Here is a 20,000-nt window from a genome sequence, read left to right as displayed (position 1 = left end):
AACTGCAGGTACTTAAAGCTACGAAAGCTGTTCTTGTTTCCCACAAGGAGCTGATACGGTTAAACCAGAATTCCATAGTGAACTACCAGAAGCAGCTGTGATGGCCGAGAGGTTAAGGCGTTGGACTAGAAATCCAATGGGGTCTCCCAGCGCAGGTTCGAACCCTGCTCACAGCGTTTGAAGTCTCTTTAAGCTTCTGGATCCTGCTGATTGCTTCCAAGTGAAGTATTAAAAGCTCGCAAACTTGTTCTTGTTTCCCGCAAGGAGCTCATACGGTTACGCGAGAATTCCTGGAAGAACAAAGTAAAACTGCATTGAGGGACGAGTGGTTAAGGCGTTGGACTTGAAATCCAATGGGGTGTCCCCGCACATGTTTAAATCCTGCTCACAGCGTTTGAAGTCTCTTAAGCTTCTGGAGATGGCTGATTGCTGCATGTGTTCAACTGTCCTCTTAGCCGTTGTTCAAATGCAGTCCAACAATGGTCTTTTATTGGAACTCGAGCAATGCAACAAAACTACCATGGTTCAAAGTGTTGGACAAATGCGGTCCGAGTGGATAAGGTGTTTGACTTGAGGTTAGGTAGTTTAAAGGAATGGTCCACTCATTAGATAATTAATCAAAACTTCAGTATTTAGTGAAACGTTATGTTTAAACCATACCCTGAAGAAATCAGCGATATTCCCCGGTAAATAATGATTTTATAGCTCTTTTTTATCAAGACCTGTATATTCCGTCTGGCCGCCGCCATGTTTGCCATTTTCAGTAGTCACGTGATGGTCATGACGTCATCCATGCGTTCACTTTGTCAACACACGGAAATATGGTGGAGTATTTCAGTTCGGACTCGTCAGCAGAGGAACAAGTTTTGACCAATGTGAAGAGATTGGATGGGGGAATTCAGCCATACATATCAGTATGACAATACGACACCCTCTGTCCTAAGACCCTCACATCGTACAAGGAAAAACTTCCGAAGAAAACCCACAGTTTAAAGGGAACATGGGAGAAACCTCAGGGAGAGCAACAGAGGAGGGATCCCTCTCCCAGGACGGACAGACGTGCAATAGATGCCATGTATAAATTGAAAAGATAATACATTTGCAACATAGGTAGTCCAAATGTTTGGAAATGCATGTGTGTATAATGGGAAGATGATATAAGATACTATATGTATGCATGTAGTACCACCCTTGCTAGCGATTCCCTCTCTAGTTTAGCATACTCAGCTTCGTTGTCCCTGGCCATAGAATCACGATTTTATGGGGCCGGAAAAACTGGGGGAAATACACACTAGCCGGTACTACGCTATATGGAAAGGCCACCAAAAACGGTCCTGGCCTGGACGTTAAAACGGGGCTAGCCGCTGCAATGGAAATGCGCTATAACATACCTTATTCTTACTCCGAGCACTACTTCTGCTCCTCCGTCGCTTCACACTTGCAGAGGGCGATTTCTCTACTGGCCGAACTGGTGTCCTGGTCGGTGATGACACCAGAAAGACCGATGGTACTGCATCTCCATTGAGTAATGGTTGTTCTTTAAATCCCATGTTATGTTTGATCATACTCTCAGAGTAGTCGTCCGGAAATGTGAAATGTTCGCTGCATACATGAGCCTGTAAATCTCTCGGTTCGGGCCGGCCACATTTCGCTAGCCACTGCCTCCGAATGTACTTCTTATGCTTACCTTTTGGCAACAGATGGAACCGAGCATTCCGTGGATTGTTCCTATCCGAATTATGGCAATATTTCGCGATACAGTGAGGCATATTTGAAGAGAGAAACTACAGTAAATAACATGGAGATCAACGTGTCTTCGAAAACCAAACGCATGGATTACGTCACGTCCGGGAAATGGCGGCGCCCACAGTGTTGATGTTATTTCGGTATATAATCAGTTTAAAATCACTGATAATGTCATCGGATTAAAAACAAAAAAAAGAGAGAGAGAGACTGGCAGAGACTGGTCTGTTTTATCGGATGATAATTTTTTAAAAATGAGTGTCATGAGCATACCATTCCTTTAAGCTACCAGAGTTTTCTTGTTGCCCGCAAAGGACCTTATACGGTTACTCAATGATTCCACAAAGACCATCAAAATCAGCTGTGATGGCCGAGTGTTTAAGGTGTTGGACTTGAAATCCAATGGGGTCTCCGCGCGCAGGTTCGAACCCTGCTCACAGCGTTCGAAGAATCTTTAAACTTCTGATTGCTGCATGTGTTCAACTGTCCTCTTAGTCTTTGTTCAAATGCAGTCCAACAAGGGTCTTTTATGGGAACTCGAGCAATGCAACAAAACTACCATGGTGCAAAGTGTTGGACAAATGCAGTCCGAGTGGATAAGGGGTTTGACTTGAGGTTGGGTAGTTTAAGCTACCAGAGTTGTTCTTGTTTCTCACAAGGACCTTATACAGTTATTCAATGATTCCACATAGATCAGGGGTGGGGAACCTTTTTCCTCTCAAGGGCCATTTCAATTTTTACAATATCCTCAGAGGGCCGTACAAGTTATTGACCTCTGATTAAAAAAACTAAAATCACAGCCCATTCATTTCATTCTGTGCAAAGAAAAAGCAACCTCTTAATCCAGATATCTCACCATGACTCGCGTATGCATGCACGTGCAGGGTGTGGCGTGCTCCCCTGGGAAGATTCTTTTTAAATGTTGAAGTTAAAAGCATCAATCTGGTGCACTTTGAGAGCAACATTAGGAGATCTATGGAGACATCTCTCAACACCCAAACACAACTGTAAGCAGATTTTCTTTTAATTTATGGATATTTGACAAATCACTCCCCTTTCAAACTGTATTCTTCTTTATTAATAACTGTCATATAGTATTTTATACCTGTTTACTTTATTCTCTTATTTTTTTTATAACTATAATGATCATATAAAGATGTGCCTTTACCTCATTGGTTGTAGAAAAAGCTTCTTATATTCGTTAGCATAGCTAGCTAACCAGATGCTAATGATAACAACAGAGTTATTGACTGTCTGATCAGTATGACAGATGAGCAGATCGCCACTGGGCTTTCAACTAAAGACACAGACACGCAGAAACTGCGGCATGTGTATGGACTTATCGGTACTGCAATTTCTGAAGTGCTGGAGTGGCGTTCTGGTGCTCTCCGTCAGAACTGCACCCCTGTCAGTCGAGACATATACCACGTGATGACACGTTAGGCTCGTGTTGTGTTCAAGGACCCTGACCTTGGCCAGGAAAAACAGGCACTCGCTTGTTTAATTTGTTTGCGGTCTAGATTTCTTTCATTTTTTTATTTTTTGCGTGTGTTTATAAATGACATCGAGGGCCGTACCAAATTGTCTCGCGGGCCGTATACGGCCCGGAGGCCGGAGGTTCCCCACCCCTGACATAGATTATTAAAATCAGCTGTGATGGCTGAGAGGTTAAGGCGTTGGACTCGAAATCCAATGGGGTCTCCCCGCGCAGGTTCGAACCCTGCTCACAGCGTCTAAGAAGGCTCAACTCTTCTTACGTTAATTATTTTCTGTGTGGTTCTTTAACTGTGGTTTCACACTTGGTTTGATGGCTCCGAGAATTGCGGGCCATTTCAAGATTGGCTGTGCTACATGGTAGCTCCAGTACTGTTTATTCCTTGGATCAAAGTGACAGGCCAGGTGTGAAATGTACACCAAAGTTGATCTTGATTCAACGACCAAAACCCTTAACATTACTGGGAACTGCAGGTACTTAAAGCTACGAAAGCTGTTCTTGTTTCCCACAAGGAGCTGATACTGTTAAACCAGAATTCCATAGTGAACTACCAGAAGCAGCTGTGATGGCCGAGAGGTTAAGGCGTTGGACTCGAAATCCAATGGGGTCTCCCCGCGCAGGTTCGAACCCTGCTCACAGCGTTTGAAGTCTCTTTAAGCTTCTGGATCCTGCTGATTGCTTCCAAGTGAAGTATTAAAAGCTCCTAAACGTGTTCTTGTTTCCCGCAAGGAGCTCATACGGTTACGCGAGAATTCCTGGAAGAACAAAGTAAAACTGCATTGAGGGCTGAGTGGTTAAGGCGTTGGACTTGAAATCCAATGAGGTGTCCCCGCACATGTTCAAATCCTGCTCACAGCGTTCGAAGAATCTTTAAACTTCTGGAGCTTTCTGATTGCTGCATGTCTTCAACTGTCTTCTTAGTCTTTGTTCAAATGCAGTCCAACAAGGGTCTTTTATTTGAACTCGAGCAATGCAACAAAACTACCATGGTTCAAAGTGTTGGACAAATGCGGTCCGAGTGGATAAGGTGTTTGACTTGAGGTTAGGTCGTTTAAGCGACCAGAGTTTTCTTGTTGCCCACAAAGGACCTTATACGGTTACTCAATGATTCCACATAGATCGTTAAAATCAGCTGTGATGGCCGAGAGGTTAAGGCGTTGGACTCGAAATCCAATGGGGTCTCCCCGCGCAGGTTCGAACCCTGCTCACAGCGTTCCAAGAATCTTTAAACTTCTGGAGCTGTCTGATTGCTGCATGTCTTCAACTGTCCTCTTAGCTGTTGTTCAAATGCAGTCCAACAAGGGCCTTTTGTTGGAACTTGAGCAATGCAAAAAAACTACCATGGTTCAAAGTGTTGGACAATTGTGAATTGCAAAATGACTTGAGGATAGGTAGTTTAAGCAACCAGAGTTGTTCTTGTTTCTCAAAAGGACATGATACAGTTACTCAATGATTCCACATAGATCGTTAAAATCTGCTGTGATGGCCAAGAGGTTAAGGCGTTGGACTCGAAATCCAATGGGGCCCCCCCTGGCAGGTTCGAACCCTGCTCACAGCGTTTGAAGTCTCTTTAAGTCTCCTGCTGATTGCTTCCAAGTGAAGTATTAAAAGCTCGGAAACTTGTTCTTGTTTCCTGCAAGGAGCTCATACGGTTACGCGAGAATTCCTGGAAGAACAAAGTAAAACTGCATTGAGGGCCGAGTGGTTAAGGTGTTGGTCTTGAAATCCAATGGGGTGTCCCCGCACATGTTCAAATCCTGCTCACAGCGTTCGAAGAGTCTTTAAACTTCTGGAGCTTTCTGATTGCTGCATGTGTTCAACTGTCATCTTAGCCGTTGTTCAAATGCAGTCCAACAATGGTCTTTTATGGGAACTCGAGCAATGCAACAAAACTACCAGGGTTCAAAGTGTTGGACAAATGCGGTCCGAGTGGATAAGGTGTTTGACTTGAGGATAGGTAGTTTAAGCTACCAGAGTTGTTCTTGTTTCTCACAAGGACCTTATACAGTTATTCAATGATTCCACATAGATCTTTAAAGTCAGCTGTGATGGCCGAGAGGTTAAGGCGTTGGACTCGAAATCCAATGGGGTCTCCCCGCGCAGGTTCGAACCCTGCTCACAGCGTCTGAGAAGGCTCAACTCTTCTTACGTTAATTATTTTCTTTGTGGTCCTTTAACTGTGGTTTCACACTTGGTTTGATGGCTCCGAGAATTGCGGTCCATTTAAAGATTGGCTGTGCTAGTAGCTCCAGTACTGTTTATTCCTTGGATCAAAGTGACAGGCCAGGTGTGAAATGTACACCAAAGTTGGTCTTGATTCAACGACCAAAACCCTTAACATTACTGGGAACTGCAGGTACTTAAAGCTACGAAAGCTGTTCTTGTTTCCCACAAGGAGCTGATACGGTTAAACCAGAATTCCATAGTGAACTACCAGAAGCAGCTGTGATGGCCGAGAGGTTAAGGCGTTGGACTTGAAATCCAATGGGGTCTCCCCGCGCAGGTTCGAACCCTGCTCACAGCGTTTGAAGTCTCTTTAAGCTTCTGGATCCTGCTGATTGCTTCCAAGTGAAGTATTAAAAGCTCCTAAACGTGTTCTTGTTTCCCGCAAGGAGCTCATATGGTTACGCGAGAATTCCTGGAAGAACAAAGTAAAACTGCATTGAGGGCTGAGTGGTTAAGGCGTTGGACTTGAAATCCAATGAGGTGTCCCCGCACATGTTCAAATCCTGCTCACAGCGTTCGAAGAATCTTTAAACTTCTGGAGCTTTCTGATTGCTGCATGTCTTCAACTGTCTTCTTAGTCTTTGTTCAAATGCAGTCCAACAAGGGTCTTTTATTTGAACTCGAGCAATGCAACAAAACTACCATGGTTCAAAGTGTTGGACAAATGCGGTCCGAGTGGATAAGGTGTTTGACTTGAGGATAGGTAGTTTAAGCTACCAGAGTTGTTCTTGTTGCCCACAAAGGACCTTATACGGTTACTCAATGATTCCACAAAGACCATCAAAATCAGCTGTGATGGCCAAGAGGTTAAGGCGTTGGACTCGAAATCCAATGGGGCCCCCCCTGGCAGGTTCGAACCCTGCTCACAGCGTTTGAAGTCTCTTTAAGTCTCCTGCTGATTGCTTCCAAGTGAAGTATTAAAAGCTCGTAAACTTGTTCTTGTTTCCTGCAAGGAGCTCATACGGTTACGCGAGAATTCCTGGAAGAACAAAGTAAAACTGCATTGAGGGCCGAGTGGTTAAGGTGTTGGTCTTGAAATCCAATGGGGTGTCCCCGCACATGTTCAAATCCTGCTCACAGCGTTCGAAGAGTCTTTAAACTTCTGGAGCTTTCTGATTGCTGCATGTGTTCAACTGTCATCTTAGCCGTTGTTCAAATGCAGTCCAACAATGGTCTTTTATGGGAATTCGAGCAATGCAACAAAACTACCATGGTTCAAAGTGTTGGACAAATGCGGTCCGAGTGGATAAGGTGTTTGACTTGAGGATAGGTAGTTTAAGCTACCAGAGTTGTTCTTGTTTCTCACAAGGACCTTATACAGTTATTCAATGATTCCACATAGATCTTTAAAGTCAGCTGTGATGGCCGAGAGGTTAAGGCGTTGGACTCGAAATCCAATGGGGTCTCCCCGCGCAGGTTCGAACCCTGCTCACAGCGTCTGAGAAGGCTCAACTCTTCTTACGTTAATTATTTTCTTTGTGGTCCTTTAACTGTGGTTTCACACTTGGTTTGATGGCTCCGAGAATTGCGGTCCATTTAAAGATTGGCTGTGCTAGTAGCTCCAGTACTGTTTATTCCTTGGATCAAAGTGACAGGCCAGGTGTGAAATGTACACCAAAGTTGGTCTTGATTCAACGACCAAAACCCTTAACATTACTGGGAACTGCAGGTACTTAAAGCTACGAAAGCTGTTCTTGTTTCCCACAAGGAGCTGATACGGTTAAACCAGAATTCCATAGTGAACTACCAGAAGCAGCTGTGATGGCCGAGAGGTTAAGGCGTTGGACTTGAAATCCAATGGGGTCTCCCCGCGCAGGTTCGAACCCTGCTCACAGCGTTTGAAGTCTCTTTAAGCTTCTGGATCCTGCTGATTGCTTCCAAGTGAAGTATTAAAAGCTCGCAAACTTGTTCTTGTTTCCCGCAAGGAGCTCATACGGTTACGCGAGAATTCCTGGAAGAACAAAGCAAAACTGCATTGAGGGACGAGTGGTTAAGGCGTTGGACTTGAAATCCAATGGGGTGTCCCCGCACAAGTTCAAATCCTGCTCACAGCGTTTGAAGTCTCTTAAGCTTCTGGAGATGACTGATTGCTGCATGTGTTCACCTGTCTTCTTAGCCGTTGTTCAAATGCAGTCCAACAATGGTCTTTTATTGGAACTCGAGCAATGCAACAAAACTACCATGGTTCAAAGTGTTGGACAAATGCGGTCCGAGTGGATAAGGTGTTTGACTTGAGGTTAGGTAGTTTAAGCTACCAGAGTTTTCTTGTTGCCCACAAAGGACCTTATACGGTTACTCAATGATTCCACAAAGACCATCAAAATCAGCTGTGATGGCCGAGTGGTTAAGGCGTTGGACTTGAAATCCAGCGGGGTCTCCCCGCGCAGGTTCGAACCCTGCTCACGGCGTTCGAAGAATCTTTAAACTTCTTGAACTGTCTGATTGCTGCATGTGTTGGAACTTGAGCAATGCAAAAAAACACTCATGGTTCAAAGTGTTGGACAATTGTGAATTGCAAAATGACTTCAGGATAGGTAGTTTAAGCAACCAGAGTTGTTCTTGTTTCTCACAAGGATATTATACAGTTATTCAATGATTCCACATAGATCTTTAAAATCAGCTGTGATGGCCGAGAGGTTAAGGCGTTGGACTCGAAATCCAATGGGTCTCCCCGCGCAGGTTCGTACCCTGCTCACAGCGTCTGAGAACGCTCAACTCTTCTTACGTTAATTATTTTCTGTGTGGTCCTTTAACTGTGGTTTCACACTTGGTTTGATGGCTCCGAGAATTGCGGTCCATTTCAAGATTGGCTGTGCTAGTAGCTCCAGTACTGTTTATTCCTTGGATCAAAGTGACAGGCCAGGTGTGAAATGTACACCAAAGTTGGTCTTGATTCAACGACCAAAACCCTTAACATTACTGGGAACTGCAGGTACTTAAAGCTACGAAAGCTGTTCTTGTTTCCCACAAGGAGCTGATACGGTTCAACCAGAATTCCATAGTGAACTACCAGAAGCAGCTGTGATGGCCGAGAGGTTAAGGCGTTGGACTTGAAATCCAATGGGGTCTCCCCGCACAGGTTCGAACCCTGCTCACAGCGTTCGAAGAATCTTTAAACTTCTGGAGCTGTCTGATTGCTTCATGTCTTCAACTGTCTTCTTAGTCTTTGTTCAAATGCAGTCCAACAAGGGTCTTTTATTGGAACTTGAGCAATGCAACAAAACTACCATGGTTCAAAGTGTTGGACAAATGCGGTCCGAGTGGATAAGGGGTTTGACTTGAGGTTAGGTAGTTTAAGCGACCAGAGTTTTCTTGTTGCCCACAAGGACCTTATACAGTTACTCAATGATTCCACATAGATCATTGAAATCAGCTGTGATGGCCGAGAGGTTAAGGCGTTGGACTCGAAATCCAATGGGGTCTCCCCGCGCAGGTTCGAACCCTGCTCACAGCGTTTGAAGTCTCTTTAAGCTTCTGGATCCTGCTGATTGCTTCCAAGTGAAGTATTAAAGCTCCCAAACTTGTTCTTGTTTCCTGCAAGGAGCTCATACGGTTACGCGAGAATTCCTGGAAGAACAAAGTGAAACTGCATTGAGGGCTGAGTGGTTAAGGTGTTGGACTTGAAATCCAATGGGGTCTCCCGGCGCAGGTTCGAACCCTGCTCACAGCGTTTGAAGTCTCTTTAAGTCTCCTGCTGATTGCTTCCAAGTGAAGTATTAAAAGCTCCCAAACTTGTTCTTGTTTCCCGCAAGGAGCTCATACGGTTACGCGAGAATTCCTGGAAGAACAATGTAAAACTGCATTGAGGGCCGAGTGGTTAAGGTGTTGGACTTGAAATCCAATGGGGTGTCCCCGCACAGATTCAAATTCTGCTCAAAGTGTTTGAAGTCTCTTAAGCTTCTGGAGATTGCTGATTGCTGCATGTGTTAAACTGTCATCTTAGCCGTTGTTCAAATGCAGTCCAACAATGGTCTTTTATGGGAACTCGAGAAATGCAACAAAACTACCATGGTTCAAAGTGTTGGACAAATGCGGTCCGAGTGGATAAGGGGTTTGACTTGAGGTTAGGTCGTTTAAGCTACCAGAGTTTTCTTGTTGCCCACAAAGGACCTTATGCGGTTACTCAATGATTCCATAAAGACCATCAACATCAGCTGTGATGGCCGAGTGGTTAAGGCGTTGGACTTGAAATCCAATGGGGTCTCCCCGCGCAGGTTCAAACCCTGCTCACAGCGTTCAAAGAGTCTTTAAACTTCTGGAGCTTTCTGATTGCTGCATGTGTTCAACTGTCATCTTAGTCTTTGTTCAAATGCAGTCCAACAATGGTCTTTTATGGGAACTCGAGCAATGAAACAAAACTACCATGGTTCAAAGTGTTGGACAAATGCGGTCCGAGTGGATAAGGTGTTTGACTTGAGGTTAGGTAGTTTAAGCTACCAGAGTTCTCTTGTTGCCCACAAAGGACCTTATGCGGTTACTCAATGATTCCACAAAGACTGTTATGATCAGCTGTGATGGCCGAGTGGTTAAGGCGTTGGACTCGAAATCCAATGGGGTCTCCATGCGCAGGTTCGAACCCTGCTCACAGCGTTTGAAGTCTCTTTAAGTCTCCTGCTGATTGCTTCCAAGTGAAGTATTAAAAGCTCCCAAACTTGTTCTTGTTTCCCGCAAGGAGCTCATACGGTTAGGCGAGAATTCCTGGAAGAACAAAGTAAAACTGCATTGAGGGCCGAGTGGTTAAGGTGCTGGACTTGAAATCCAATGGGGTGTCCCCGCACAGGTTCAAATTCTGCTCAAAGTGTTTGAAGTCTCTTAAGCTTCAGGAGCTACCTGATTGCTGCATGTGTTAAACTGTCATCTTAGCCGTTGTTCAAATGCAGTCCAACAATGGTCTTTTATGGGAACTCGAGCAATGCAACAAAACTACCATGGTTCAAAGTGTTGGACAAATGCGGTCCGAGTGGATAAGGGGTTTGACTTGAGGTTAGGTAGTTTAAGCTACCAGAGTTTTTTGTCTCCCACATGGACCTTATACGGTTACTCAATGATTCCACAAAGACCATCAAAATCAGCTGTGATGGCCGAGAGGTTAAGGCGTTGGACTTGAATTCCAATGGGGTCTCCCCGCGCAGTTTCGAACCCTGCTCACAGCGTTTGAAGTCTCTTAAGCTTCTGGAGCTGTCTGATTGCTGCATGTCTTCAACTGTCCTCTTACCTGTTGTTCAAATGCAGTCCAACAAGGGTCTTTTGTTGGAACTTGAGCAATGCAACAAAACGTTCACGGTTCAAAGTGTTGGACAATTGTGAATTGCAAAATGACTTGAGGATAGGTAGTTTAAGCAACCAGAGTTGTTCTTGTTTCTCACAAGAACCTTATACGGTTACTCAATGATTCCATAAAGACCATCAACATCAGCTGTGATGGCCGAGAGATTAAGGTGTTGGACTTGAAATCCAATGGGGTCTCCCCGCGCAGTCTCGAACCCTGCTCACAGCGTTTGAAGTCTCTTAAGCTTCTGGAGCTGTCTGATTGCTTCATGTCTTCAACTGTCCTCTTAGCCGTTGTTCAAATGCAGTCCAACAATGGTCTTTTATGGGAACTCGAGCAATGCAACAAAACTACCATGGTTCAAAGTGTTGGACAAATGCGGTCCGAGTGGATAAGGGGTTTCACTTGAGGCTAGGTAGTTTAAGCCAGTGGTTCCCAAACGGTGTGCCCCGGCACACTGGTGTGCCGTGAGGAAAGTCCGGGTGTGCCGTGGGATTTTGTGACAACCATACGTTATTATTGCAATATACAACTACATAAAAATAATTATTTTTTTATTTACTATATCAGTACTTTGTAGGTTATATGTACGTAATCTGCGCGACTACATCTCCACCTGCAGTGCTGCATAAACATGGCTGAGTCAGCGATAACTCTCGAGGGGTGGAGGACGTATGCCCATTATTTTGAGTTCATCCGAAGAATAGACAGGAATGTGACGGTTGAGGTGCAAAACTGTGTCCAGGCCAGAAGCTGTTATCCGCTGCTGTAAACACCACGTCAGACCTCAACAAGCACCTGCAAAGAACACATGCTAAGGTGGAGCTACCGCACACGCTATGTGTTTGTTTATATCAGTCTGTTCTTCTTCTCTGTCTTCCGGTTGTTGCCTGTTTTGAATGACGAATACACACTACCGCCGCCTGCTGGTAAGGAGAGTTATTGCCACTCACGCATGCGCAGTTCGTACGTGCTCGGCTGAAGTCTTTGCGGTGTCTGGTTCCAGTGCAACACATGGCCAATACGCAGGAGAACACGCCGACGCAACAGAGTGAGCAGAGATAGACTGCACAAAATATACAGATAGCAGGAGACAGAGAACAGCCATGGTCAGATAGGAAAACATTCAGGATGGAAACTGAACTAAAGAGAACATTTGAAACTTTAGCAGTCTGCGTGATCTGCCTGCAGGGAGGGGCGTGCCGGCCCTGCGAGTAAAGTAACGAGTTACTTTATGTAGAGAGTAACGAAGTAGTGTAATACTTAAGTAATATGTAATATGTAATATATTACTTTTTTTTAGTAACGACTCTGCTGAAATGTTACATTTATAATTTGTAGTTCAGGACCATGGACAATGCAGCTTCCTTGCATTGACAGTTATCTGTGCTGAATTTCCTTCGTCTCATTTTTAATGGTGTGACCTGTCTGGTTTAAATGAGGTGTTGCTGCTTGATGAAGCCTAATTTGATAACGTTTCAAATTCATTCTGAAATATTTCGTTACTAAATATTTCATGAGTAATATAGTTGTCTTTTATTTGGCATTTGTAAATAATTATGCACATTTACAGATATTTACATATGAGTGATAACACGTGTTATCAGGGCTATTTTGCACAATAGGTGTGCCTTGAGATTTTGACTTGTCCTTTGGTGTGCCTTGGGGACAAAAAGTTTGGGAACCACTGGTTTAAGCTACCAGAGTTGTTCTTGTTCTCACAAGAACCCTTATACGGTTACTAAAGATTCCACATAGATCATTAAAATCTGCTGTGATGGCCGAGAGGTTAAGGCGTTGGACTTGAAATCCAATGGGGTCTCCCCGCGCAGGGTCGAACCCTGCTCACAGCGTTCGAAAGAATCTTTAAGCTTCTGGAGCTGTCTGATTGCTTCATGTGTTCAACTGTCCTCTTAGTCTTTGTTTCAAATGCAGTCCAACAAGGGTCTTTTGTTGGAACTTGAGCAATGCAAAAAAACGTTCACGGTTTCAAAGTGTTGGACACTGTGTGAATTGCAAAATGACTTGAGGATAGGTAGTTTAAGCAACCAGAGTTGTTCTTGTTTCTCACAAGAACCTTATACGGTTACTCAATGATTCACATAGATCATTAAAACCAGCGTGATGGCCGAGAGGTTAAGGCGTTGGACTTGAAATCCAATGGGGTCTCCCCGCACAGGTTCGAACCCTGCTCACAGCGTTTGAAGTCTCTTTAAGCTTCTGGATCCTGCTGATTGCTTCCAAGTGAAGTATTAAAAGCTCCCAAACTTGTTCTTGTTTCCCGCAAGGAGCTCATACGGTTACGTGAGAATTCCTGGAAGAACAAAGTAAAACTGCATTGAGGGCCCGAGAGTGGTTAAGGTGTTGGGACTTGACATCCAATGGGGTCTCCCCCGCGCAGGTTCGAACCCTGCTCACAGCGTCTGAGAAGGCTCAACTCTTCTTACGTTACTTATTTTCTGTGTGGTCCTTCAACTGTTGTTTCACACTTGGTTTGATGGCTCCGAGAATTGCGGTCCATTTCAACATTGGCTGTGCTAGTAGCTCCAGTACTGTTTATTCCTTGGATCAAAGTGACAGGCTAGGTGTGAAATGTACACCAAAGTTGATCTTGATTCAACGACCAAAACCCTTAACATTACTGGGAACTGCAGGTACTTAAAGCTACGAAAGCTGTTCTTGTTTCCCACAAGGAGCTGATACGGTTCAACCAGAATTCCATAGTGAACTACAAAAAACAGCTGTGATGGCCGAGAGGTTAAGGCGTTGGACTTGAAATCCAATGGGGTCTCCCCGCGCAGGTTCGAACCCTGCCCACAGCGTTCGAAGAATCTTTAAACTTCTGGAGCTGTCTGAGTGCTGCATGTGTTCAACTGTCCTCTTAGCTGTTGTTCAAATGCAGTCCAACAAGAGCCTTTTGTTGGAACTTGAGCAATGCAAAAAAACGTTCACGGTTCAAAGTGTTGGACAATTGTGAATTGCAAAATGACTTGAGGATAGGTAGTTTAAGCAACCAGAGTTGTTCTTGTTTCTAACAGGGACATTATACGGTTACTCAATGATTCCACAAAGATGATTAAAACAGCTGTGATGGCCGAGAGGTTAAGGCGTTGGACTCGAAATCCAATGGGGTCTCCGCGCAGGTTCGAACCCTGCTCACAGCGTTTGAAGTCTCTTTAAGTCTCCTGCTGATTGCTTCCAAGTGAAGTATTAAAAGCTCCCAAACTTGTTCTTGTTTCCTGCAAGGAGCTCATACGGTTAGGCGAGAATTCCTGGAAGAACAAAGTAAAACTGCATTGAGGGCCGAGTGGTTAAGGTGCTGGACTTGAAATCCAATGGGGTGTCCCCGCACAGGTTCAAATTCTGCTCAAAGTGTTTGAAGTCTCTTAAGCTTCTGGAGATTGCTGATTGCTGCATGTGTTAAACTGTCATCTTAGCCGTTGTTCAAATGCAGTCCAACAATGGTCTTTTATTGGAACTCGAGAAATGCAACAAAACTACCATGGTTCAAAGTGTTGGACAAATGCGGTCCGAGTGGATAAGGGGTTTCACTTGAGGTTAGGTAGTTTAAGCCAGTGGTTCCCAAACGGTGTGCCGTGAGGAAAGTCCGGGTGTGCCGTGGGATTTTGTGACAACCATACGTTATTATTGCAATATACAACTACACAAAAATAATTATTTTTTTATTTACTATATCAGTACTTTGTAGGTTTATATGTACGTAATCTGCGCGACTACATCTCCACCTGCAGTGCTGCATAAACATGGCTGAGTCAGCGATAACTCTCGAGGGGTGGAGGACGTATGCCCATTATTTTGAGTTCATCCGAAGAATAGACAGGAATGTGACGGTGAGGTGCAAACTGTGTCCAGGCCAGAAGCTGTTATCCGCTGCTGTAAACACCACGTCAGACCTCAACAAGCACCTGCAAAGAACACATGCTAAGGTGGAGCTACCGCACACGCTATGTGTTTGTTTATATCAGTCTGTTCTTCTTCTCTGTCTTCCGGTTGTTGCCTGTTTTGAATGACGAATACACACTACCGCCGCCTGCTGGTAAAGAGAGTTATTGCCACTCACGCATGCGCAGTTCGTACGTGCTCGGCTGAAGTCTTTGCGGTGTCTGGTTCCAGTGCAACACATGGCCAACACGCAGGAGAACACGCCGACGCAACAGAGTGAGCAGAGATAGACTGCACAAAATATACAGATAGCAGGAGACAGAGAACAGCCACGGTCAGATAGGAAAACATTCAGGATGGAAACTGAACTAAAGAGAACATTTGAAACTTTAGCAGTCTGCGTGATCTGCCTGCAGGGAGGGGCGTGCCGGCCCTGCGAGTAAAGTAACGAGTTACTTTATGTAGAGAATAACGAAGTAGTGTAATACTTAAGTAATATGTAATATATTACTTTTTTTTAGTAACGACTCTGCTGAAATGTTACATTTATAATTTGTAGTTCAGGACCATGGACAATGCAGCTTCCTTGCATTGACAGTTATCTGTGCTGAATTTCCTTCCGTCTCATTTTTAATGGTGTGACCTGTCTGGTTTAAATGAGTGTGTTGCTGCTTTGATGAAGCCTAATTTGATAACGTTTCAAATTCATTTCTGAAATATTTCGTTACTAAATATTTCATGAGTAATATAGTTGTCTTTTATTTGGCATTTGTAAATAATTATGCACATTTACAGATATTTTACATATGAGTGATAACACGTGTTATCAGGGCTATTTTGCACAATAGGTGTGCCTTGAGATTTTGACTTGTCCTTTGGTGTGCCTTGGGGACAAAAAGTTTGGGAACCACTGGTTTAAGCTACCAGAGTTGTTCTTGTTTCTCACAAGAACCTTATACGGTTACTCAATGATTCCACATAGATCATTAAAATCTGCTGTGATGGCCGAGAGGTTAAGGCGTTGGACTCGAAATCCAATGGGGTCTCCCCGCGCAGGTTCGAACCCTGCTCACAGCGTTCGAAGATTCTTTAAGCTTCTGGAGCTGTCTGATTGCTGCATATGTTCAACTGTCCTCTTAGTCTTTGTTCAAATGCAGTCCAACAATGGTCTTTTGTTGGAACTTGAGCAATGCAAAAAAACGTTCACGGTTCAAAGTGTTGGACAATTGTGAATTGCAAAATGACTTGAGGATAGGTAGTTTAAGCAACCAGAGTTGTTCTTGTTTCTCACAAGAACCTTATACGGTTACTCAATGATTCCACATAGATCATTAAAAACAGCTGTGATGGCCGAGAGGTTAAGGCGTTGGACTCGAAATCCAATGGGTCCCCGCGCAGGTTCGAACCCTGCTCACAGCGTCTGAGAAGGCTCAACTCTTCTTACGTTAATTATTTTCTGTGTGGTCCTTCAACTGTTGTTTCACACTTGGTTTGATGGCTCCGAGAATTGCGGTCCATTTCAAGATTGTCTGTGCTACATGGTAGCTCCAGTACTGTTTATTCCTTGGATCAAAGTGACAGGCCAGGTGTGAAATGTACACCAAAGTTGATCTTGATTCAACGACCAAAACCCTTAACATTACTGGGAACTGCAGGTACTTAAAGCTACGAAAGCTGTTCTTGTTTTCCACAAGGAGCTGATACGGTTCAACCAGAATTCCATAGTGAACTACCAGAAGCTGCTGTGATGGCCGAGTGTTTAAGGCGTTGGACTTGAAATCCAATGGGGTCTCCCCGCGCAGGTTCGAACCCTGCTCACAGCGTTTGAAGTCTCTTTAAGCTTCTGGATCCTGCTGATTGCTTCCGAGTGAAGTATTAAAAGCTCCCAAACTTGTTGTTTCCCGCAAGGAGCTCATACGGTTACGCGAGAATTCCTGGAAGAACAAAGTAAAATCTGCTGTGATGGCCGAGAGGTTAAGGCGTTGGACTCGAAATCCAATGGGGTCTCCGGCGCAGGTTCGAACCTGCTCACAGCGTTCGAAGATTCTTTAAGCTTCTGGAGCTTTCTGATTGCTGCATATGTTCAACTGTCCTATTAGTCTTTGTTCAAATGCAGTCCAACAAGGGCCTTTTGTTGGAACTCGAGCAATGCAACAAAACTACCATGGTTCAAAGTGTTGGACAAATGCGGTCCGAGTGGATAAGGGGTTTGACTTGAGGTTAGGTAGTTTAAGCTACCAGAGTTTTCTTGTTGCCCACAAGGACCTTATAAAGTTACTCAATGATTCCACATAGATCACTGAAATCAGCTGTGATGGCCGAGAGGTTAAGGCGTTGGACTCGAAATCCAATGGGGTCTCCCCGCGCAGGTTCGAACTCTGCTCACAGCGTTCGAAGAATCTTTAAACTTCTGGAGCTGTCTGATTGCTTCATGTGTTCAACTGTCCTCTTAGTCTTTGTTCAAATGCAGTCCAACAAGGGTCTTTTGTTGGAACTTGAGCAATGCAAAAAAACGTTCACGGTTCAAAGTGTTGGACAATTGTGAATTGCAAAATGTCTCTTATTTTTTTATAACTATAATGATCATATAAAGATGTGCCTTTACCTCATTGGTTGTAGAAAAAGCTTCTTATATTCGTTAGCATAGCTAGCTAACCAGATGCTAATGATAACAACAGAGTTATTGACTGTCTGAGCAGTATGACAGATGAGCAGATCGCCACTGGGCTTTCAACTAAAGACACAGACACGCAGAAACTGCGGCATGTGTATGGACTTATCGGTACTGCAATTTCTGAAGTGCTGGAGTGGCGTTCTGGTGCTCTCCGTCAGAACTGCACCCTGTCAGTCGAGACATATACCACGTGAGACACGTTAGGCTCGTGTTGTGTTCAAGGACCCTGACCTTGGCCAGGAAAAACAGGCACTCGCTTGTTTAATTGTTTGCGGTCTAGATTTCTTTCATTTTTTATTTTTGCGTGTGTTTATAAATGACATCGAGGGCCGTACCAATTGTCTCGCGGGCCGTATACGGCCCGGAGGCCGGAGGTTCCCCACCCTGACATAGATTATTAAAATCAGCTGTGATGGCTGAGAGGGTAAGGCGTTGGACTCGAAATCCAATGGGGTCTCCCCGCGCAGGTTCGAACCCTGCTCACAGCGTCTAAGAAGGCTCAACTCTTCTTACGTTAATTATTTTCTGTGTGGTTCTTTAACTGTGGTTTCACACTTGGTTTGATGGCTCCGAGAATTGCGGGCCATTTCAAGATTGGCTGTGCTACATGGTAGCTCCAGTACTGTTTATTCCTTGGATCAAAGTGACAGGCCAGGTGTGAAATGTACACCAAAGTTGATCTTGATTCAACGACCAAAACCCTTAACATTACTGGGAACTGCAGGTACTTAAAGCTACGAAAGCTGTTCTTGTTTCCCACAAGGAGCTGATACTGTTAAACCAGAATTCCATAGTGAACTACCAGAAGCAGCTGTGATGGCCGAGAGGTTAAGGCGTTGGACTCGAAATCCAATGGGGTCTCCCCGCGCAGGTTCGAACCCTGCTCACAGCGTTTGAAGTCGCTTTAAGCTTCTGGATCCTGCTGATTGCTTCCAAGTGAAGTATTAAAAGCTCCTAAACGTGTTCTTGTTTCCCGCAAGGAGCTCATATGGTTACGCGAGAATTCCTGGAAGAACAAAGTAAAACTGCATTGAGGGCTGAGTGGTTAAGGCGTTGGACTTGAAATCCAATGAGGTGTCCCCGCACATGTTCAAATCCTGCTCACAGCGTTCGAAGAATCTTTAAACTTCTGGAGCTTTCTGATTGCTGCATGTCTTCAACTGTCTTCTTAGTCTTTGTTCAAATGCAGTCCAACAAGTGTCTTTTATTTGAACTCGAGCAATGCAACAAAACTACCATGGTTCAAAGTGTTGGACAAATGCGGTCCGAGTGGATAAGGTGTTTGACTTGAGGTTAGGTCGTTTAAGCGACCAGAGTTTTCTTGTTGCCCACAAAGGACCTTATACGGTTACTCAATGATTCCACATAGATCGTTAAAATCAGCTGTGATGGCCGAGAGGTTAAGGCGTTGGACTCGAAATCCAATGGGGTCTCCCCGCGCAGGTTCGAACCCTGCTCACAGCGTTCCAAGAATCTTTAAACTTCTGGAGCTGTCTGATTGCTGCATGTCTTCAACTGTCCTCTTAGCTGTTGTTCAAATGCAGTCCAACAAGGGCCTTTTGTTGGAACTTGAGCAATGCAAAAAAACTACCATGGTTCAAAGTGTTGGACAATTGTGAATTGCAAAATGACTTGAGGATAGGTAGTTTAAGCAACCAGAGTTGTTCTTGTTTCTCAAAAGGACATGATACAGTTACTCAATGATTCCACATAGATCGTTAAAATCTGCTGTGATGGCCAAGAGGTTAAGGCGTTGGACTCGAAATCCAATGGGGCCCCCCCTGGCAGGTTCGAACCCTGCTCACAGCGTTTGAAGTCTCTTTAAGTCTCCTGCTGATTGCTTCCAAGTGAAGTATTAAAAGCTCGGAAACTTGTTCTTGTTTCCTGCAAGGAGCTCATACGGTTACGCGAGAATTCCTGGAAGAACAAAGTAAAACTGCATTGAGGGCCGAGTGGTTAAGGTGTTGGTCTTGAAATCCAATGGGGTGTCCCCGCACATGTTCAAATCCTGCTCACAGCGTTCGAAGAGTCTTTAAACTTCTGGAGCTTTCTGATTGCTGCATGTGTTCAACTGTCATCTTAGCCGTTGTTCAAATGCAGTCCAACAATGGTCTTTTATGGGAACTCGAGCAATGCAACAAAACTACCAGGGTTCAAAGTGTTGGACAAATGCGGTCCGAGTGGATAAGGTGTTTGACTTGAGGATAGGTAGTTTAAGCTACCAGAGTTGTTCTTGTTTCTCACAAGGACCTTATACAGTTATTCAATGATTCCACATAGATCTTTAAAGTCAGCTGTGATGGCCGAGAGGTTAAGGCGTTGGACTCGAAATCCAATGGGGTCTCCCCGCGCAGGTTCGAACCCTGCTCACAGCGTCTGAGAAGGCTCAACTCTTCTTACGTTAATTATTTTCTTTGTGGTCCTTTAACTGTGGTTTCACACTTGGTTTGATGGCTCCGAGAATTGCGGTCCATTTAAAGATTGGCTGTGCTAGTAGCTCCAGTACTGTTTATTCCTTGGATCAAAGTGACAGGCCAGGTGTGAAATGTACACCAAAGTTGGTCTTGATTCAACGACCAAAACCCTTAACATTACTGGGAACTGCAGGTACTTAAAGCTACGAAAGCTGTTCTTGTTTCCCACAAGGAGCTGATACGGTTAAACCAGAATTCCATAGTGAACTACCAGAA

At 44.4% G+C, this 20,000-nt stretch overlaps 1 protein-coding gene and 34 non-coding genes across 35 annotated transcripts in view; 34 read left to right on the top strand and 1 right to left on the bottom strand.

Annotated features, from left to right (window-relative positions):
- The window catches only part of LOC117462642 (WD repeat-containing protein 37-like), a 53,513-nt gene that overhangs the window by 12,757 nt on the left and 20,756 nt on the right, over positions 1-20,000 (bottom strand). The gene's annotated exons all lie outside the window — the stretch shown is intronic.
- trnas-aga (transfer RNA serine (anticodon AGA)) lies at positions 95-176 on the top strand. The gene has a single exon. It is a non-coding gene; the product is annotated as a tRNA-Ser (tRNA).
- On the top strand, positions 2,104-2,185 carry trnas-uga (transfer RNA serine (anticodon UGA)). The gene has a single exon. It is a non-coding gene; the product is annotated as a tRNA-Ser (tRNA).
- On the top strand, positions 3,394-3,475 carry trnas-cga (transfer RNA serine (anticodon CGA)). Its single transcript has one exon. It is a non-coding gene; the product is annotated as a tRNA-Ser (tRNA).
- On the top strand, positions 3,798-3,879 carry trnas-cga (transfer RNA serine (anticodon CGA)). The gene has a single exon. It is a non-coding gene; the product is annotated as a tRNA-Ser (tRNA).
- trnas-cga (transfer RNA serine (anticodon CGA)) lies at positions 4,370-4,451 on the top strand. Its single transcript has one exon. It is a non-coding gene; the product is annotated as a tRNA-Ser (tRNA).
- On the top strand, positions 4,715-4,796 carry trnas-cga (transfer RNA serine (anticodon CGA)). Its single transcript has one exon. It is a non-coding gene; the product is annotated as a tRNA-Ser (tRNA).
- On the top strand, positions 5,281-5,362 carry trnas-cga (transfer RNA serine (anticodon CGA)). Its single transcript has one exon. It is a non-coding gene; the product is annotated as a tRNA-Ser (tRNA).
- trnas-uga (transfer RNA serine (anticodon UGA)) lies at positions 5,681-5,762 on the top strand. Its single transcript has one exon. It is a non-coding gene; the product is annotated as a tRNA-Ser (tRNA).
- Positions 6,254-6,335, top strand: trnas-cga (transfer RNA serine (anticodon CGA)). Its single transcript has one exon. It is a non-coding gene; the product is annotated as a tRNA-Ser (tRNA).
- On the top strand, positions 6,820-6,901 carry trnas-cga (transfer RNA serine (anticodon CGA)). Its single transcript has one exon. It is a non-coding gene; the product is annotated as a tRNA-Ser (tRNA).
- trnas-uga (transfer RNA serine (anticodon UGA)) lies at positions 7,220-7,301 on the top strand. The gene has a single exon. It is a non-coding gene; the product is annotated as a tRNA-Ser (tRNA).
- Positions 7,791-7,872, top strand: trnas-uga (transfer RNA serine (anticodon UGA)). The gene has a single exon. It is a non-coding gene; the product is annotated as a tRNA-Ser (tRNA).
- On the top strand, positions 8,084-8,164 carry trnas-cga (transfer RNA serine (anticodon CGA)). The gene has a single exon. It is a non-coding gene; the product is annotated as a tRNA-Ser (tRNA).
- trnas-uga (transfer RNA serine (anticodon UGA)) lies at positions 8,483-8,564 on the top strand. The gene has a single exon. It is a non-coding gene; the product is annotated as a tRNA-Ser (tRNA).
- trnas-cga (transfer RNA serine (anticodon CGA)) lies at positions 8,837-8,918 on the top strand. Its single transcript has one exon. It is a non-coding gene; the product is annotated as a tRNA-Ser (tRNA).
- Positions 9,050-9,134, top strand: trnas-uga (transfer RNA serine (anticodon UGA)). Its single transcript has one exon. It is a non-coding gene; the product is annotated as a tRNA-Ser (tRNA).
- trnas-uga (transfer RNA serine (anticodon UGA)) lies at positions 9,618-9,699 on the top strand. The gene has a single exon. It is a non-coding gene; the product is annotated as a tRNA-Ser (tRNA).
- trnas-cga (transfer RNA serine (anticodon CGA)) lies at positions 9,973-10,054 on the top strand. The gene has a single exon. It is a non-coding gene; the product is annotated as a tRNA-Ser (tRNA).
- On the top strand, positions 10,536-10,617 carry trnas-uga (transfer RNA serine (anticodon UGA)). Its single transcript has one exon. It is a non-coding gene; the product is annotated as a tRNA-Ser (tRNA).
- Positions 10,880-10,961, top strand: trnas-uga (transfer RNA serine (anticodon UGA)). The gene has a single exon. It is a non-coding gene; the product is annotated as a tRNA-Ser (tRNA).
- trnas-uga (transfer RNA serine (anticodon UGA)) lies at positions 12,505-12,586 on the top strand. The gene has a single exon. It is a non-coding gene; the product is annotated as a tRNA-Ser (tRNA).
- On the top strand, positions 12,853-12,933 carry trnas-uga (transfer RNA serine (anticodon UGA)). Its single transcript has one exon. It is a non-coding gene; the product is annotated as a tRNA-Ser (tRNA).
- On the top strand, positions 13,474-13,555 carry trnas-uga (transfer RNA serine (anticodon UGA)). The gene has a single exon. It is a non-coding gene; the product is annotated as a tRNA-Ser (tRNA).
- Positions 13,818-13,897, top strand: trnas-cga (transfer RNA serine (anticodon CGA)). The gene has a single exon. It is a non-coding gene; the product is annotated as a tRNA-Ser (tRNA).
- trnas-cga (transfer RNA serine (anticodon CGA)) lies at positions 15,632-15,713 on the top strand. Its single transcript has one exon. It is a non-coding gene; the product is annotated as a tRNA-Ser (tRNA).
- Positions 15,977-16,055, top strand: trnas-cga (transfer RNA serine (anticodon CGA)). The gene has a single exon. It is a non-coding gene; the product is annotated as a tRNA-Ser (tRNA).
- trnas-uga (transfer RNA serine (anticodon UGA)) lies at positions 16,378-16,459 on the top strand. The gene has a single exon. It is a non-coding gene; the product is annotated as a tRNA-Ser (tRNA).
- trnas-cga (transfer RNA serine (anticodon CGA)) lies at positions 16,593-16,672 on the top strand. The gene has a single exon. It is a non-coding gene; the product is annotated as a tRNA-Ser (tRNA).
- On the top strand, positions 16,945-17,026 carry trnas-cga (transfer RNA serine (anticodon CGA)). Its single transcript has one exon. It is a non-coding gene; the product is annotated as a tRNA-Ser (tRNA).
- On the top strand, positions 17,717-17,798 carry trnas-cga (transfer RNA serine (anticodon CGA)). Its single transcript has one exon. It is a non-coding gene; the product is annotated as a tRNA-Ser (tRNA).
- On the top strand, positions 18,121-18,202 carry trnas-cga (transfer RNA serine (anticodon CGA)). The gene has a single exon. It is a non-coding gene; the product is annotated as a tRNA-Ser (tRNA).
- Positions 18,693-18,774, top strand: trnas-cga (transfer RNA serine (anticodon CGA)). Its single transcript has one exon. It is a non-coding gene; the product is annotated as a tRNA-Ser (tRNA).
- Positions 19,038-19,119, top strand: trnas-cga (transfer RNA serine (anticodon CGA)). Its single transcript has one exon. It is a non-coding gene; the product is annotated as a tRNA-Ser (tRNA).
- On the top strand, positions 19,604-19,685 carry trnas-cga (transfer RNA serine (anticodon CGA)). The gene has a single exon. It is a non-coding gene; the product is annotated as a tRNA-Ser (tRNA).

Source organism: Pseudochaenichthys georgianus, chromosome 17 (genome assembly GCF_902827115.2).
Source record: "Pseudochaenichthys georgianus chromosome 17, fPseGeo1.2, whole genome shotgun sequence".
Classification (NCBI taxonomy): Eukaryota; Metazoa; Chordata; class Actinopteri; order Perciformes; family Channichthyidae; genus Pseudochaenichthys; species Pseudochaenichthys georgianus.
Note: the sequence above shows the minus strand (reverse complement) of the source record. Positions and strands in the feature narration are given on the sequence as shown.